At 36.1% G+C, this 20,227-nt stretch overlaps 1 protein-coding gene and 1 long non-coding RNA gene across 3 annotated transcripts in view; both read right to left on the reverse strand.

Moving 5' to 3' along the window:
- Positions 1–20,227, reverse strand: part of LOC134795476 (dopamine receptor 2) — an 82,914-nt gene that overhangs the window by 22,391 nt on the left and 40,296 nt on the right. The gene's annotated exons all lie outside the window — the stretch shown is intronic.
- Positions 774–3,167, reverse strand: LOC134796601 (uncharacterized). The gene is made up of 3 exons (XR_010144969.1): positions 3,049–3,167; positions 2,783–2,898; positions 774–2,395 (listed from the first exon to the last, which is right to left on the reverse strand). It is a non-coding gene; the product is annotated as an uncharacterized LOC134796601 (long non-coding RNA).

Here is a 20,227-nt window from a genome sequence, read left to right on the forward strand (position 1 = left end):
ACTCCCTTCTGTCGTGCTTCAATTTATCGCCCCTCGTTGCGAATTCCCCTTCTTTTCGCACATGTATCGTAATGTACTATTACGCATAGGTAAGGTGCTAAATGCAAGACAAAATAGTACCCATGTCGATTTCCATTCTAGTTGACTTCTTGATGAGATTTTGTACTTTATTGTATCCTTTTATTTATTTATCCGTCTTTTATAAAGCTTATTGAAAACATTATTGAAAAATGTTTCATATTGTCATAAATTCACTCGTTTTTATGTTTTTACATTAAATAATTTATCTTTGACTGCTTATTAAAATATTAACTAATAATTATTCAAATTAATTTAAAAGTTTTATTTTCAATAATATACAAACAGGCGATAGACAGTCTTGAAAACCTCGTAAAACCTCGACTGACGTGACGAGGCCGCGTGGCTGCAGAGCTAGTTAATAATAAAACAGAACTCATTAAAACTCCATTTCCCCATTTGTTACCTATTTCTTTTCAATTTATCTCCCCCGAAAATTGGGTTAATGCGACAGTAAATTTTACGAATGGATTTTAATGTCTTGACTTTTATTTCGGTGTCCTGTTTAACCAATTTTTAGTCGACATGACAGCTTGCACGCACTTCTTTAACCGTGGATGGCTTATAACTTACTCTCTTTGAAATAAAATATGCAAACTCGATAAACCCACTCCAGGGTGACAAGACCTTTGTCTACAGTTAAAATTCTTAAAGAAGATTTCTCGGCATTTTAAGTTTTATAAAAATATACTCTAATATACACTTACTTAGAATTTTGGACTGGAGAAAACCTTACCGCAAACTTGTGAAAACTATAGGTACACCAATTCGGTCGGATATGGGCGGGATTAAAAACCACTTTAAAAATGACTTCTATTTCTATGCGGACAAAGTTGCAAGTTGCAAATTTATTATGTATGGTTTATTTATGGTTCAAGTGGAAAAATATTTTTTTACTTTTAATAGTGTAAGATTTCCATTTAGTGCGGTAGTTATTTTTCACGTCACAAACATGTCCCACTTATTCCTTGGCATTTTACACCTTCGTCGCGTGACGTCAAGGGTCTATTAAATTAATGCACAGCGTGGTAAGTTTTGTATAATTGCCACGACCCAAATGTTAATTTTCGTTTAATTTGCTCCTTTTATTCATTTTTTGTTTGGCTTGCATGTGTTAACATTAACGTAACCCGACATATTTAATAAATCGGGCGGAGCGGAAGCTAAATAAGCCTAGTTAGACATAAAAGCAGCAATGTTCTGAGGCTAGGAGGATTACTAACTACAATTTTTTTACCCAAACAAAGCCTTAAAAATTAGACTGAGCGGTCAAAACTTGGTCTTTCATACATAATATATTATATCTAACATTACTGAAAAATATCAAATAGGTAGCTTACATCATATTTTTGAGTTCTACTTTTTATTTGGGTCAAAAGAACTAGAAGTTTAAACATATACATAATATTTTTGTTATTTTCACTGTATTAGTACTTTTCATTAAAAAAAAGCACGGCGATTTTTACTCTGATACATGGGGCGTATGTAACATTATGGCTAGTACTCGTATTAGTAGGGTTAGTAAGTAAGAAAAATGTATGGAAGTGCATGCACTTTAGTCTCAGGCGATGCCGCTTGGCACGATTGTTCCTTAGGTCAAACAAAGTTAATCTGGCCCGGTAGCCAGGAGATCGTACAATGCAGACCCCCTAAAAAGGGGGGGGGGGTGAAAGGGTCGGCTCCCCATGTCCAATCTATGCTATTATTCCATCCTAGTCTTAGCAACTAGGGCAGGTTATATATCATTTTCGTATAATTAAGGGACGAGGAATTCATTTTTGAAATAATTACTATACCTTCTCATACAAAAAAATGGTTTTTGTACAAAAAATGAAAATGTTATGTAATTTTTTGTGACAATATTGGATGTTACAATCACAGTGTGGCGATTTGCACTAAATAAGCAATTGGACGATGTAGCCCATGTATGCTTTATTCTGAAAAATATCACTTTATAGTAGGCATTCATACATTTTATCGTAATAAAAAAAAAAAATATAGCGCGCGGTAGTAACGATTTCCATACAAATGGAACTATGTCCAAAGTCAAAGATTAAAAATGTTTACAAAAACACTGAATTTGGCATTTTAAAAGTTTAAATATAATGTTTTAATATTTTTTCCATGCGTTTTTGCTTGTTTTTGGTACAAATTTGTTGATTTTATTTTTCTGCCACACAAACTTTCTCCCCCCTATTTCCCCCCCTTAAGGGTTGATTTTATAAAATTTTATTTTATCTCAAACTTAAACCTGTTGCATTTAATTGATGTTGAAAATTTCAGCTTCATATCTTCAGGGGTTTAGATTGTATGATGTCTGGAAGTAAGCAGAATTTCGTTAGATATTATAATGTATGGGATATTATGAAATAAAATGTCTTTAGCTCAAACACATGTAGATCCTAAACTACTAAACATTTTAACCTGAAAATTTGAACATCGATTAATTAAAAAAGATATAAGTTAGTAATAAAAATTAATTTAAAAATATCTACCCTTAAGGGGGGGAAATAGGGGGGAGAAAGTTTGTATGGAAGAAAAATAAAAACAACAAATTTGTACCAAAAAAAGACAAAAACGCATGAAAAAAATATTAAAACATTATATTTAAACTTTTAAAATTCCAAATTCAGTGTTTTAGTAAACATTTTTAATCTTTGACTTTGGGCATAGTTCCATTTGTATGGAAATGGTGTAGCATTACCTTCCTTCCTTTTTCTGCATACTATATTCCAATGCCAGCAATTAGCTTTCCACGTCCGATCATTCTGACTTGCTTATTATGTCTGCGATCACATTACGATACTTCGTGAATTATATCTGAAATTTACAGACGCTAATAAGACTCTCAAAGTCCTTATCAACCCTCGGGATACGTGGGAAGACTGGGACTTCTGCCTGGCTTACTTTGGGCTATTATTTCTATGACTTTCCATATGCAATGCGGCCCTAAGCCACCTCAATACATACCTTTAGGTTTTTCCAATTATTTTATGTAATTTTAGGGGAATATCATTAATTTTAATGGTGAATATTCCGGGATTCTTTCATTGTTTACATTTTGCAAGATGATTGACGTAACCCGTCAATCACTCTTCAACTGTTCGGATTTCACCACTAAAAAAGGCTAGTATGTATATTTTCGACAAAGGTTATTCTAAATTTCGTTACAAATAATAACTGGTACTCAACTAATTTTAAATTTCAAATTATGTAATTCTAGTTCTTAAGTTCACCTATAAAAGCGGTACAACCGTCATTCTGACTCCAGTTTATCGCCAGCTCTCTTCTGAGCATATTCTAAATTAAGGGTCCGTGCGGGGCCAAGTGAGGCCCCGCACCTTCAAGAAACCCTCCTCTTCCTGGCGTAACTATAAAATACGAAATGTGCGCGCCCTCCTTGACGCCGCGCGCCTGTGCGCGCCCGCCTTGACGCCGCGCGCCTGTGTGCGCCCTGCTTGACGCCGCGCGCCTTTGCGCGCCCTCCTTGACGCCGCGCGCCTGTGCGCGCCCTCCTTGACGCCGCGCGCCTGTGCGCGCCCTCTTTGACGCCGCGCGCCTGTGCGCGCCCTCTTTGACGCCGCGCGCCTGTGCGCGCCCTCTTTGACGCCGCGCGTCTGAGCGCGCCCTTCTAGTCACCACGCGCCTGAACGTGTGAAACGCGTTTCTCCAGGCGCCGCACCCCGGAGCACCGATCTACCTACTACGCTACCACCGCTACCCTGTGTTACTGGACTATTTTAAATCTTAGAAGTGCCATATTGACCCACCCATATATACCTGGAAAATAAACGTTACCTACCCCTGAGTCCTTACTTTTAATCACTTCACACCTTCTCCATCCTTCATCCTTCCAGCTGCTCAGTTGCGTGCTCTACCAATTCATTGGCAGAGCACGTAACGCGACAATCGTTACCGCCACGCGCTATAAATTATTTTTTTATTACGAAAAAATGTATGAATGCCTACTTTAAAGTGATATTTTCCAGAATATAGAATACATGGGCTACATCGTCCATATTTTTATTTAGTGCAAATCGCCACACTGTGATTGTAACATCTAAAGTTGTCAAAAATTACCTAACATTTTCATTTTTTGTACAAAAATATTTTTTTTGTATGGAAAGGCATAATAATTATTTCAAAAATGAATTCCTCGTCCCTAATTTATACGAAAATGATATATAACTTGCCCTAGTTGCTAAGACTAGGAAGGAATATAGCATAGATTGGACCTGGGGAGCCGACCCTTTCACCCCCCCTTTTTGGGGGGTCTGCATGGTACGATCTCCTGGCTACCGGGCCAAATCAACTTTGTTTGACCTAAGGAACAATGGTGCCAAGCGGCATCGCCTGAGACTAAAGTGCATGCTAAATGACCTTACTAACCCTACTATATGGGCAGTGCCACGTCCAAGATATACGGGACATTTTATTTCTTAGACGAAGACATTTTCAATTTTCTTTTAATTATCGAAATTCGAAATGATATTGGGTTTAGTAAGATCCATGTAGTAGTCGTTTTCCGTGTTAAATGCAGCAAATTTAATCGTATTATTTAGTAATAAATAGCTATGACAATGTTTAACCTTGAAATAAATTTAAAAGTGGACAATGGCGCATGTTGGCAGCGCGGCACCGGGGCAAACTTGCCAGTTCCGCCGACGAGCGCTAACGGATGCGGATGTGTCGCCATTATGGAGTACATTTGTGTGTCATACAGAACAAAGAAACCGCCGAGTTGGTAAACATAAAAAATATTGTTTATTGTCTATCTATTTAAAATTCAATAGATGGGAATGTTCTTACTAGCTCCTAACGCACGAAAACAAATTGATGGTAAATAAAGATAAATCTTATTTGTAGAGCCATAAGAGCGTGTCACATATTTTTGCGGCCTTCGAAGAGTATCATATTATTGCAGGTGACTGCAAAACTGCATAGCCACTATATGTACCTTATTCATAAAGTGGGTGTGCACTTTTGCAGCTCGCTGTAGGTACCTATGATTTCCTGTACAGCATTATTTGACAATCTTAATTAGTTTTTAACCGACTTCCAAATCTCAAAGGAGGTTATCAATTCGGTTGTATGTTTTTTTTATGTTTGTTACTCCATATCTCCGTCAGTACTGGACCGATTTTGAAATTATTTTTTTTATGGTTTTTTTTTTGTTTTATTGAGAAACAAACAGTCTTAGAATAAACATATGAGCAACTTAGCTAGTAGCTACAAATTAATTTCGGTATAGAACTATAGTTCCCTAATTTAGAAAGATAATTTACAAATGTATAAAATTAGTGTAAACTTATAGTACCCAATTACATAAAAATAGAATAGATGTAAAAGAGAAAAGACTCAAATTACAAGTATGCGGTTGCTTGCAACATTTCACACTTTCTTTACTTCAACAAAGAATATACAGTTTTCTTAAACAGACCTAATGAACTGCCAAACAAGTCTGCGTCCATACATTTTTCATTGTACTGCTTACATGCGCGCCCAATATATGAATGCTGTGCGTGTTTCGTTCTGCTGTTAGGAATGCTAAATAATGCCTTACTACGACAACTACGTTCATTCCTACGGGGAACACGGAAGCCAATTTTATGTAATAAGTCGGGGGCATCTACGACATTATTAATAATTTTGAATAAAAATACCAAATCTGTACATGACCGCCTAAGTGAAAGCGGCTGGATATTATGATGTGTAGCCGAGGAAGCGTAATTTACATAGTTCCGACCTACTCGAAATTCCAGTCCTTTAATAAACTTTTTCTGGAGTCTTTCAATTCGAGTCTTATGGACATTATAGAAAGGATTCCATACTACAGAGGCAAATTCCAATCTACTACGAACGTAACTATTATAAAGAAGTTTATAAGTGAGAGGTCTTCGAAAAGGTTTTGCTACGCGAAGAACGAAACCCAGTTGTTTGTATGCTTTGTTTAATATATGATCTATATGTGGGTTAAACGTTAGTTTTGCATCCATTAGCACCCCTAGGTCACGTATACTATGCTGTCGTGTTAGAGAACTGCCACAGAGCCGGTAACTGAATACAATGGGATCCCTTTTCCGAGTGAAGGTAATAACTGAACATTTGTCACTATTTAAAAACAGATTATTTTGCACACAATATGTTTCAAAGCTAGTTAAATCATCCTGCAATAGAGCACAGTCAGCGTCTGTTTTAATGATTCGAAATATTTTAGTATCATCGGCGTATAAAAGGGCTTTAGAATTTGTCAGACACTCCGTGATATCGTTTATGTATAAAATGAATAATAAAGGGCCCAAATGGGACCCTTGAGGGACACCTGAAGTGGTTATTTTGAAAGCCGATGAAAAACCGCCAAGTACAACACTTTGGGACCTATTTTCTATATACGATTTCACCCATCGAAAAAGATCACCATGGATGCCAAGTTTCCAAAGTTTCACCAGAAGCGTATTGTAAGAAATTTTGTCGAACGCTTTAGCGAAGGCTGTGTAAACTGCATCGACTTGATACTTATTATCCATTGCATCTCGTATGACTTCACTAAAGGACAAAAGATTACTCTCTACACTTCGACCCTTATAGAACCCGTGCTGACTCGGATTGATATGACGCCGTACAGCGTTTGATAATTGGTCAGTGACGATTTTTTCCAATATTTTACCGAATTGGCACAACTTAGAAATAGGCCTATACTTTTCGACGTCTTGACTTATAGAACCCTTAGGTATTGGTGTGATCCACGCCGTTTTCCAGATTTGCGGTACCTTTCCCTCCTTAATAGACTGCTGATATAATTTGGTGACAGGAACCACCAAAGTACCAGCACATTTACTAATTAGCAAAGGATGTATACGATCAGGTCCTGCGCCTTTATTTATATCAACAGATTTCAGATATTTGAGGACCATTTCATTTGTCAACATAATTGTACTAAAATCAAAAACTGGCTTGGGCGGTGGCTCCAGGCAGTTGATGTCCAGTGGTGGTAAGGTGGAATTTTCAAAGACTGATTGGAAGTGATCACTGAACATATTACAAATAGTTTCACCGTCTGATGCAGAAACACCCCTGTAATTCATTGTTTGTGGTATACCTTTATTGGACATTGAGGACTTAATAAATTTCCAAAAATGCTTTACATGTGATTTTATTTTATTCTCGGAACTTTCTATATAATTTTTATAACACTCATTTTCTATTTTTTCAGCTCTTTTTCTTAAAATTTTATAACTTTCATAATCTAACGGATTACTATAACATTTCCATAATTTATGATATTTTCTTTTTTCTTTTAAAATCTTCCTTAAAGATCTACATACTATGCCATACAGGATAATTTGTACACGAGTTTCTAGAATAACAGCAAGGTACGTGTTTGTCAATTAAGGTATATAACAAATTATAAAACTTGGTTACGCATCCTTCGATATTTAAATTATTGAAAAATGTGTTCCAATCTATATTTAATAAGTCACTGTTAATATCATCATAATTTGCTAAATAGAATTTATATATAAGCGTTTTAGCGGGTTTAATAGGCGCAGTATAATTAAGTTTTAAATTTAAAAATAATGCCGCATGGTGTACATCCTCTGGAGTCAACGGAATATCACACCTAGTGACTGTACAAAGCTCGTTACTAAATATGAGGTCAAGGATACGATTATTGACATTAACAATATTGTTAAATTGATTTAAATTACTGAGCGACATAAAATCATGCATAAATTGAACTAAAACATTACTAGAATTATTTAAGGATAGTGCTCCGGAGCCTCCACCTAACCATTCAGCATGGGAGATATTAAAGTCCCCTGTAATAAGGAATACATCATCAGGGTGATCGAGAATAAGTCGAGAAGTTATGTCAAAAAATGATTCGATAGCATCTTTGTGGTTAGATCCGTGCGGAATGTATACGCATGCTATATTTAAGTATCTACGCTGAGAGTTAAAGTGATCATTACAAATAGGGAGTGATATCCAAACACACTCTGCGTGCGCGGGGGAGGGGCAGGGCCAGGCGCGGCGCAGCGGCAGCAGCTCGCGGCGCACCGCCACCAGCACGCCCCCGCCGCGCGCAGCGCCGCTGTCCACCTCCGACCGGTCGCACCTATATACTATGTATCTTTCGTCAACATATTCTCTGTCATAAAAAATCGAGGTCAGCCAGGATTCAGTAATACAGATAAAATCGTAATCGGCCAGGGCAACTTGTGAAAAGAAACTATGTATATGCATACAGATTGGTCCCGTTTTTGTCAAAACCCAGTTCTGATGATGGGATCCATGAGGAATCGAGGGAACTCCTCAAATCTTAAAGGCATAAATATAGTGATTTTTGGGTTTTTATCAACAAATCAAGCATTTTCATTAAAAACTGTCGCATTTGATGAAGTGGAACTGCTGATGATGATCAGAACAGAACTCTTCAACAACGCATAGTTCACGTTTGGCGATTTTTCCTCTTCGTTATTTGTTAAGCAAGTTCAGTTTTTGTCAAGCTCGAGTTCTGATGATGGGATCCATAAGGAACCGAGGCAATTCCTCAAATCTTAAAGGCATACATATAGTGATTTTTGTGTTTTTATTAACAAATCAAGCATATACATTCAAAAAAGTGACATTTGAGGAAGTGGAACTGCTGATGATGACCAGAACGGAACTAACGACGCATAGCTCGCGTTTGGCGATTTGTCCTCTTCGTTATGTTTGTTAAGCAAGTTAAGTTTTTAAGCCACATTTTTGTCAAGCTGTCAGTTCTGATGATGGCATCCATGAGGAACCGAGGGAACTCCTCAAATCTTAAAGGCATACGAATAGAGATTTTTGTATTTTCATCAGAAAATCAAGCATTTTCATTAAAAACTGTCGCATTGGATGAAGTGAAACTGCTGATGATGATCAGAACAAAACTCTTCAACGACGCATAGTTCACGTTTGGCGATTTTTCCTCTTCGTTATGTATACATACGTACCTATAGATTTTTTTGTATTTGTATTTTTGTATCAAGCATTTACATTAAAAACTGTCGCATTTGACGAAGTGGAACTGCTGATGATGATCAGTACAGAACTCTCCAATGACGCATAGTACACTTTGGTGATTTCGAATTTCGATTTTGACTTTGATAGAACCGGACTCATACCCGGATCCGGGTCGGACCCGGACCCGGACCTGAACTCGGACCAGGATTCGGACCCGGACTCGGACCCCGACTCGGAACCGGGCCTTGACCCGGAAAACCACTATAATACCTAAACTAAATAAACCACTATGATTACCTACCATAAAATGTAGGTATAAAGTATGATGATGCCAATCTTACTAGCCCCTCCCGCTCAAACCCCCGTACACCGCACCGCATGCGCCGTTAAGTGGGTTAGGTTAGGTTTGAACTGCGATCCTCAGAGAACCGAACAAAAGTGGGTTAGGTTAGATTAGAACTACGACCCTTACAGAAACGAAATGCTACTAGAAAAGTTTACCTCCTTTTCTACGTAGTGCACCATCTACAATAATCTTTCACCAGGACGCATAGAAGTCGGTTTTTTTTCTTAAAATAATATTTACTACCCATTTGTAGCTAGACTGTAAGTGTACAATTTTAAGGAATTAAAAATATTTACACAAAGCTAATTTAGGCTTTTTAAATGTCATCTTACTAAATTTGTACATTTTAATTAACTTTTATAAAAAATAAAGCAAATGGATTAAAATCGAAAACATCAGGTACTCAAACTACAATCAATATAAAGTCATTGTGATAAATCTATGATTGAGGTGCAATAGATTCAGCCAGCAGTTTTTGAAAACATAGTAGCGCTTTTTTAGATCATAAATATCATAATACCGTTACCAAAGATATTAATAGCAATCTTGAGGCCTTCCTCTAGTAACTGCATCGATTCGAAACCTGATTCCGTGACTTATACGATAGATTTTTTTTTTGCACAAAACCTAAAACACGAAAATTACTTCTAAAAATGTGCAATTTTATTTTTGATCGAACTCATCTATTATTATTTTTTTAATTATCATGAATGTCCGCATTATATCGCGTAGTCTTAATTGTTGCCTGATGGCGTTGATGTTTATGTAGGTATACTTGTTAGGAAGATACTTTGACAGATTAAATGAATGAAATTTTTTATTTTCGGGCAACTATTGGTCCATAGAAAAGGTTAACACTCGTAAAACGACATGACAGACTTTATGCCAACTTCATGCTTTTTGTCGGATGGGACTATTATATATTGGTCATGTTAGTAATAGGGCTTCCAAATACCGGACTTCTTTCAATACCGGTATTAATACCGAAACTGTCTTCATCAATACCGGGATCCCGGCATCCCGGTATTGACTATGAATCGCTTAATTTTTTTGAGTTTTATTTAAAAAAGGCTCACTGTAACACCAGATATGTATAGAATAGAATAGAATAGAATGTGTTTATTGCTCACATATTGATCTTACTCTACAAGTACAATAAGGTTACAACATGTTACCCTACAAGGGCATTGCAAATACACGTGCATATAAAATATGTATACACATAAGAAAGGTACACTATAATTTATCTATTTATCTATCTCTACGCCTATTAAATATAACATAAATATTATTTTATTATCTTAGAATTATATTTATTTTCATTGAAAACCTCTTGCAGGGAGTAAAAACTGTGGTCTATTAGGTAGGTTTTTAGCTTGTTAACAAATTTTGTGTATGTTTGCTCGTTAGGTAGTTATTTCTTTTGGAAGGTAATTATAAATTCTTATAGTCATTACGTGAGGGCTCTTGTTACTAATTTGTAAGTTACTTGATCGTATGGCTATTTTATGTTTATTTCTTATATTTATGGCACATGTGTGGCGGTCTGTTGCTTTTGTATATAAACTTGGATTCTTGCGGACAAATTTACTGGCTTCTAGAATATATAGACACGGTTAAAATTTTTATGTCTTTAAAGTGAGGTCTACAGGTTTCAAGGTTTTTAATATTTGTAAGAATTCTTATGCACCTTTTTTGCAGTATGAATAGTTGTAGTATGTCTGTGCTATTGCCCCACAAAATGATTCCATATTGGAGGCATATCGGGTAAAGTGCATAATATGCAGCAACGGCCGTTTTAAAATCTGTGCTTTTTTTTAATATTTCTTAAGACATAGGTAAATCGAGAAAGTTTTCTACTAATTTTGTCAATATGAAATTTCCAATTGATATGTCCTTAGCTTAGGATATTAAACAATAATCGCCATCTGCAATAATTATCATTTCACTCCCCAGGTTGACAATAATTTTATCCGCCTTGTTGACTTCACCAGTCACATTTTTAGTTCAACATAATAAACCAGCCAATATATATTCAAGTTTGCCACCTTCATTTCTTTCTACTTTTTGATATAATTTTAAGAACTAATTATATTTATATCATATCTTGAACATCAGAATTTATCACCAAGTATTTATCTAACGCATATGCACAGATCTTGTTTCAATTAAGGGCTTGTGCACAAATCACGCGAGGTTCGATAGGGGGAGGGGGGTCACGAAAAAATCACGATAGATCACGTTGGGGGAGGGGGGAGTATAAGGAAATCTCACGTGTATTTTTCTACAGTGAACGAAACTAAGAAAAAGAAACCTACCACATGAGTATATACTCTTACCTACTCGGTTTCGTTAAACATAAATCTTCACTCTGCACTTCAAAATTGCGAGTCTATTTAACGAAAATAGAAAAATAAACAAGATTTTCTACATACAATACTATTTATCTTAAAATTAGGAAAATACACGTGAGGTTGTGTGGGGGGAGGGGGGTTGCCAAAAACCTCGGCAAATATCACCAAGGGGGAGGGGGGGTCAAAAAGTAGCCGAAAACACCTCGCGTGATTTGTGCACAACCCTTAAAATGATTTACTTTAATTAAATGGGCAAGTAATCTTCTTGATACAGCCGAATTTGATCATTTTAATGGATTTTAAACGTTATAATCGGCAGATTTTCCTTGTTTTTGAAAATACCGGGATCCCGGTATTGCATTAAAAAATACCGGTATTTAAAAATGCGTTTAAACAGACGGGATCCCGGTATTTCGGGATCCCGGGATCCCATTGGAAGCCCTAGTTAGTAACGTAGTGTTTCAAACGGTAAACACTGGAGCGAGATTGAAAGTAGAAATTTTATAATTTCTTCCATGTAGAATATAGTTTCGGTACTTTCGGTAGTTTCGGAACTTTAAGTTGCACATCTTTAGACTATTGTTCTGCAACTGCAAGTGTCCATCGAAACAGTTTCAGTTTTCCGGTACCGTTCTGTTCCATTAATCGGCTGAAAGTTCGAAAATAGTTGATGTAAAACTTCTAGAACTTTGAAATTCTGTTTAAAGACCTGTCTAACAAATAGCCACACGTTGATTTTAACCGAAGATTTTTTGTTAACTTTTAGGTACATGTATAATTAGTGTGCACCTCCTCCCTAAATTGCGCCCACCCCCAAATACATATTTTTGTAATTTTAACTTCTGAACTAATTACTTTATGTTCCAAAATTCATCAAAATATAGCTTATAGTTTTCGAGTAGCCCCTTTTTGACTACGGAACCATGAAAATATCACTGCATGCATCTATCATTGCAAGTGATGTCAAAATGAGATCAATTGTTGTAATGCTCAAAATATACGAAGAAAAACAAGGCAGATGAGAGATACATATGAAAGTCCAGTTGGATGATCATTTCATTTTCATCCAACTGCCCAAGAAGGGTACCTACATAGTTTTCGGGCTTGAGTATGTGTCTACTTAACTCTGATTTAAAAACTGATTAATATTTCATCAACAATAGATTCACCAACGAATCCCAAACTTTTTTAATAAAGTAAAAAACTCGACGCCCTTAATATCACTTACATCTAGCCAGCGTCCGATTAGCAAAATGAAGGGCGCCAATTACACCGCCGAATGGCACGGAAAATTATCCATATCCTCCGAGACTCGCAAAAAATTAAAAAACCGGCCAAGTGCGAGTCGGACTCGCAAACGAAGGGTTCCGTACCATTATCTATAAAAACGGCCACCCATCCAAGTACTGACCCCGCCCGACGTTGCTTAAGGCGACGGTAGCGGTGGGTAAAATTTCAGATTCTGTCAATTTACCCCATTTCACACACAAGCGCACTTCACGCACACTACCTCACTTTACTGGGACAGGTCAGTGACCCATCACGTTTCTTTAAGATTGGACTTTTAGTTTAGTATTGACCACTAGCCTCCTTTGAGGGTAAAAGCGTTCCATTGAAAGATGAAAGAGAAACAATGCATTTAATCTTGCTTTCCTTGTCTGTTCATGTCACACGTGACGTACCTATTTAATTCATTTGATTGTTGACTGTTTTATTACCATTATTGCTTTGTCGAGATACGCGTTTTGTACAATTAAAGCGAATAAAACAAGATGTCATTAAGTCAGATGTAAAATGTTATTTACTACTCTATACGGTTTTTCATAAGGTGCAAAATCCATTCAATAGGAATTTAAATAAATAAAGTTTCAGCAGGGTGGCAATTCCATTTTGGCGGATAAAGCGAAACAGAATAGTTCTATCGAACCTGCTTACAAATTTTCACGAGAATCAGTTGAGAAATGTGATCTGCAAAGGAGAACATACAAAAGCATTTTTGCCCAAGCTGAAACGGAGACCTTTGCTAACGCTCGGCCAATGATGGTTTAGGTACACCTATAAAAAATGGTTGTCCCTGCTGTAATTTTAATATCTTTATATTTCAACCGGTACAGTTTTACCTTCAAAAATAATCGGTATCGCTAAACAATAGCGGTACTAAACTACTTATACGTTCACGAAATCGGTATCTGCATAACTTGATTGTTAGTAAACTAACCTGGAAAATAATCTCAAAATCACCGAAACATTTATGTACAGTCACCTGCAATAATATGTTACGTCATTAGCGCCAACTTTGCCTCCAGGGAAACTTTGCCCAAAACGACAATTTTAAACAAATTCGTTAATGTAGAAAAAATTATAATAGTTATGGCCACCCTGCTATTTTTAGTAGAAAATAGGTTATATTTCTGACAAAACTATATACCAAACTTGTGCATAACTTGTCTTGGGAATTTTGAGTTTGAGCGAGTTGCCTAATATAGGGTATATTTCGGCGGGCAAAAAAATTATAAATAATGAATGCAAGTAGAAAAAATTGAGAACCCTTTGACAAATATTTCCGGGTTTGAGTTATAACACATGAAGCATAGATTATGTCTATTGAGATTTAAACTAAAAAGGCCTAAATACACAAAAGTTTTAGCGGTGGGCAAAGTAATCCGGTAATTTGGCATCCATACCAACATTGCCCACCACCAAAAACGGATTAGGGTTGTCACTTTCATCTAATTTACCCAACTTCGCAAGTAAAAGAAGGTTATGTTTGTACACTAAAATAAGTTTATAAATATATACTGTATTTATTTGTCTTATTATCCTTTATTTAGATGTTTTATCCCGTTAACGAATGAAAAACACAACAAAAATCATATTATTAAACTATTGTAACAGATTTTCTCAAAAGTGACAACCCTAGCCTTTGTAAAATGCTTAGGCGAGCCTTATTTGGAAATGGGCAAAAACGGGTAGGCAACATTGCCCAGCAAATTTATTTAAAAGTTTTTACACTTATGTGCTAAGTTATTAACAGGGAATGGTAGGATTGCCCAAAACCTTTAAGTGATCCTTAGACATCATCATCATACGAGCTGTATTTGAATACCAAATTGACGTGGGCAATGTTGGCAAAAACCCCGGATATCTTTGCCCGCCCTCTAAAACGCAAAAAAATGGGTAAAAACACGATAAAAAATATTTTTTTTTCAAATAAACTGATGCGTTTGATCACAATGGACGTGCTGAGCAAAAAAAGTCATATGATGTGAAGTTTTTTGAGAAATTCGTTTTAAAAAAAACGCGGGCAAAGTTGGTGATAATGACGGTACCTACTCTTCGAAGGCCGCAAAAATATGTGACATGGTCTTATGGTTCTACAAATAAGATCGTGTCAGATATTTTTGCGGCCTTCGTTGTGTAACATAAATTGCAGGCGACTGTACATTTGGAATAATTATTTTATTTAGTTTCAACGAAAGTTTCAAGTTTAGTACGAAAATACTTCAGATATGCAATATGCACAAAATGTAGACCTAATCGAAATAAAACATTGCTTTTTATAGGTAATTTATAAAACATTTGATACATAGGTATACATAACTAAACATGAGTCTTTAAACTTTTTTCATTTTAAGCGAGTTTTGAAGGAACATAATACTTAAATTCGACTGTAATTGTAGAGAATAACAGCAAATTAAAAATATAATGGCATGAAGAGTCGGTACTCGGTTTCTTCGTGAACAAATTTACGTGTAATTTAGTGCAATTATTAAACATTTATTGAAGGAATTATGGTTACAAAGTGAGATCTAAATCGAAAACCTCATATACCGGCCCCTTGTTTGGGAGCCCCACTTAAATCTTTATTTTATTCTGTTTTTAGTATTTGTTATTATAGCGGCAACAGAAATAGGTACATCATCTGTGAAAATTTCAACTGTCTAGCTATCACGGTTCGTGAGATACAGCCTGGTGACAGACAGACGGACGGACGGACGGACGGACGGACGGACGGACGGACGGACAGCGAAGTCTTAGTAATAGGGTCCCGTTTTACCCTTTGGGTACGGAACCCTAAAAAACGGTCGTTTATTCGGAACGTTTCCTTTCTAATCCAAAAGGCCTATAGTTGCTGAATCGACTACTTTCCTACTGATGTCGCTTACGAACGTTATTCTTTATTCAAGCTGTATCGATGTAAATAAATCAAAATAAATAATAAAAAAAAAAAAACGAAAAAAAAAGCAAAAAAAAACGGTCACCCATCCAAGTACTGACCACTCCCGACGTTGCTTAACTTTGGTCAAAAATCACGTTTGTTGTATGGGAGCCCCATTTAAATCTTTATATTATTCTGTTTTTAGTATTTGTTGTTATAGCGGCAACAGAAATACATCATCTGTGAAAATTTCAACTGTCTAGCTATCACGGTTCGTGAGATACAGCCTGGTGACAGACAGACGGACGGACGGACGGAAGGACGGACGGACGGACAGCGAAGGCTTAGTAATAGGGTCCCGTTTTACCCTTTGGGTACGGAACCCTAAAAATTAACTGCAAAGGCCACCATTTTTATATAATTCTGTAAAGTTTGTGGTTATATATCTTTACTCTTTCATTTTCTGAAAGGGGATCTAATATAATTTGTGTTAAGTTTCAACATATCCCTGAAATTAGTTTAATCGAAAAAGTCGACACTTTAAAACTAATACGATTTTAGGTGTCTTGTCTTCACCTCGAGCCTATGAGGCGAGGACAAAAAGGAATACTTACACCTAAAAGTGTTTTTTTTAACTTATGAATTTAGTTCTAATGATAATTATATTCGTGTAGAAACCAGACGTCTAGAATTGTATATTTTAAATAACCCGTTTTGATTGCATTTGCTAAATGCCTTGGTGGTTTTTACAAACACAAAGTACTTTCTTCTTTTAAGTATTCCATCTTCTTTTCAAAGTGCTTTTTTGCATGTTAAGTTTTATTAAGTACTTAGGTAGGTACCTACAGTATGTACAGTCCTATATACAGTGTGTAAATCCAATACGGGCGAATATTTAAACGGTGGTTAGCATAGGACCTATAAATTAAATTGAGATAAATTTTGCTCAGAAATACAATGAAAATATTAACCATACAAACTAATTCGCCCCGCGATGTAAAGCAACACACAAGTCACGAGATACAATCTTTTTAAAGTGTCAACGCTTGTTGGAGGTTAGGTACTATAAAAAGCTCGTATCTCGTAATGTCATGTCATGTCTCATAATGTTTGCAGTACATTGAATTTGCTGGTCGGTAAATCTTGAAAAAATAATTACGGGGTCATAATTAAGTGTAACTTAAAAAAATGTTTTAATTAATAAAAAAAAATATAAAATATATACCTATCTGATTAATTTATTACCCGTACTGGATTTACACACTGTATAGTTTTATATTAAGCGGGTGTTGATGAACTACCGTCGTGCAATACCTTGCCAAAACTACTAACACTCTGTTATAAAATATGTGTAAGTAATATAATATATTGTTATAATATATATATATATATATATTATTTATTTCAGGCAACTAATGGCCCATACATAAATACCTTAAAACTAGCATACATATTATATAAAAATATATTTTATAACTAAACTTTAAAAAACTAAACACTACATATCACATTATGGCTGCGATGCATTACGCAACCCCGCAGTGTCAGGGAGCCGGCCGCGGAACCGCCGAAACTTGACACCCTTCGGCCAAAACTCCTCCTTGGTGAAGGTCGCTAGATGGTCAGTCGGAACGCTCACCACAAACGAATTAAAATTCGCATTGTGTCGAGATTCCAACTTCACGACCCTCATCATCATCATAATGATATTGATATCTATTTACTTTTACTTACCTACTTCACAGAATAAATTAGTACTAGGTACAGAAGACTCACTCTCTAACAAAACGCGTCTGTTACGATCAGGACAGATATGGCCGCTAGGTGGCGACAGCGCCACGTGCGGCTTATGGCTAGCCACCAAATTGGGGTCGAACGGATGTACTTTTAGCTACCTGTAGCAAAGCGACGAAATCGCGGAGTGAGCCACGCCTGCCTACTTCCATATATTAAGAGGGGCAAACTTTGCTTATTTGTAAAAGCTAGCTCCAATATTGCTCATCAAAATATTTCGTAAAAAAAATTCTATGTATAATTTCGATTACTTTTGATCTCAGCAATTAAAATTGTCATGTTTGCAGAAGTTTTCCAAGTAAATTATACTTTGGTCGGTCCAATGTTATTTTCGATGCAGTAAATTATGTTTGCGTCACTTATTCCCGCTTTGATTTATGGACCAATGAATATAGTCCCACAGAAATGTTCAGAACACTGCCATATTTTATGGGAATTGGATTAAAAATGGACGCGTAAACTGCTGACTACCTAACCGCTACATATAACTGTATACCGAGTCATTTTATTTATAGATTGTGTATAGGTATACTGTTACCCCCTTATTCATAAAAGCGCTACAAACCTCAATTAGCTAATAATCGTTTGTCTTTATCTGTCATTTTGACTTATGTATTTGTAAGAAAGGGATAAAACATAATTTAACTAAATCAGGCCCGTAAAGTTTTATGAATAAGGGGGTTAATAGGTATCTGTAGGTACCTGCCTTCGTATTTTTTGGATATAAAATATAACAATTGACATTGAGCAAGCGGCCTTTTGCTGCACCTGTCAGAAGTCGTTTGCCTTTTGTCTCACCAGCTGCGTCAGTGTCATAAGAACTTTAGAGGTGTAGAGCACTATTGTCTACAAGTAGTTGGCGTCTCACCGCCCTTCCGAAGTGCTGCACAAAGCTAGACTAGTATCGCTCTCAGGGGTAGAATGGAATAAAAATCTAATTTTGATACAGTGGGTTCGAATAAGGGCTTTTATTTGTAGCAGTAGTGGTAGTGAACACTTTATTGCACAAAAATAGGTTCACATAAAATTTACATAACTTTGGGTATAAATGCAAACTTATCCCTATAAGGGATCTCTTCCAGCTAACCTTAAGAGCTTTAGCTTAGGGCTTTTTGTTGTGTGTTTATCACAAAATACTCGTATATTTGTTCCTATAAATTGTTTCTATGTATTTATTTCTAAATTATAGATAGATATCTAATTATTGACACGGTTCTAAAAATAGGCAAGTCGGTGGAAATTCCGTTCTGTGGACATTCCCCGGTACTGATTAAAATTGACTTGGTCGATCATTAATTCATTAGTCATTATATCTCAAACCTTTTTTATAGTAGGCGAACTGCGTAGCGAGACGTGTATCTGTAATCTGTAATATAACACTTTAAACTCTCGCGTTTTGTACACATAATTAATGTCATTAACAGGTCTAACGCGATTAAATTTAATTATTTGACCTTTTTCCAACTTTTCAGCCAGGTTGCAATAATTCTTAATTTACAAGTTCAAATTGAATGTTACTGATGATATATATCTAAGATAATATTAGTATTATGCACTACCTAAATGTCATTAAAATTTCAGGGTTCTAGCTTTAGCCAGCACACAAAATTACAGGTTGAATATGGTTTCAATGGTTTCGAGAAATAGATTTGATTTGCTTGACTTGGCGTGGGCCAGTGTTGGCCGAAAGTTAATGCGAATTGAAAATGTTGGCCATTAACCATTATAAATTGAACCTTAAACCGTAACGGACGATTACAGATTACGGTTCAATTTATAATGGTTAATGGCCAGCATTTTCAATTTGGATTAACTTTCGGCCAACACTGGCGTGGGCCATTGCCCACGACATTCCGTACCCCCAGATTTTTTACTATTATTATGCAATTTTAAGTGTCAATCTTGGAAAAAATAATCAATATTTCCGTGACTTAAAACACTAAGTTTAGTATAATATTTTCATATGGGAATGAGTCTTTTCGCAGGAATAATCACAATTTCAGTTCTTTCTATGAATTAATGATGATGCTATAACGATTCCGTATTGCCATTTTTTTAAATAACACAGCATTAAAAACCATTAGAAGTTTAATTATTCTAATATTCTTTATTTAGACACGAAAAACTCAACGAAATCACTTTATGTTTTACTGGAAACGTAATCTGGGGAATAAAAACGTCTTAAGGCTTCCCTTGGGTTGACCCGGCAAATGGAGTGCTCGGCGGGCAAACGACAGCTTTTTGTCAACCGACAATACCACAAATTGTGGACGCGGGACATGCGTCCGGGCGGCAGCCATAATGCGATACGAAAAATGATCTCGCCGCGATATATTATGAGCTATGCCTCGTGGTTTCACGATCCGGCTGCAGAGGAATGTGTATTTTTAATTATTATAAGTATTTACATTCGGTTTAAAAACAAACGAACTAGAAAAAGTCTTTGTTTTATAAAAACCACGATGCAAGTGAAACTTCTTTTTCGGAAATGTATTCGATTTA

The sequence above is a fragment of the Cydia splendana genome, chromosome 1 (genome assembly GCF_910591565.1).
Source record: "Cydia splendana chromosome 1, ilCydSple1.2, whole genome shotgun sequence".
In the NCBI taxonomy this organism is placed as follows: domain Eukaryota; kingdom Metazoa; phylum Arthropoda; class Insecta; order Lepidoptera; family Tortricidae; genus Cydia; species Cydia splendana.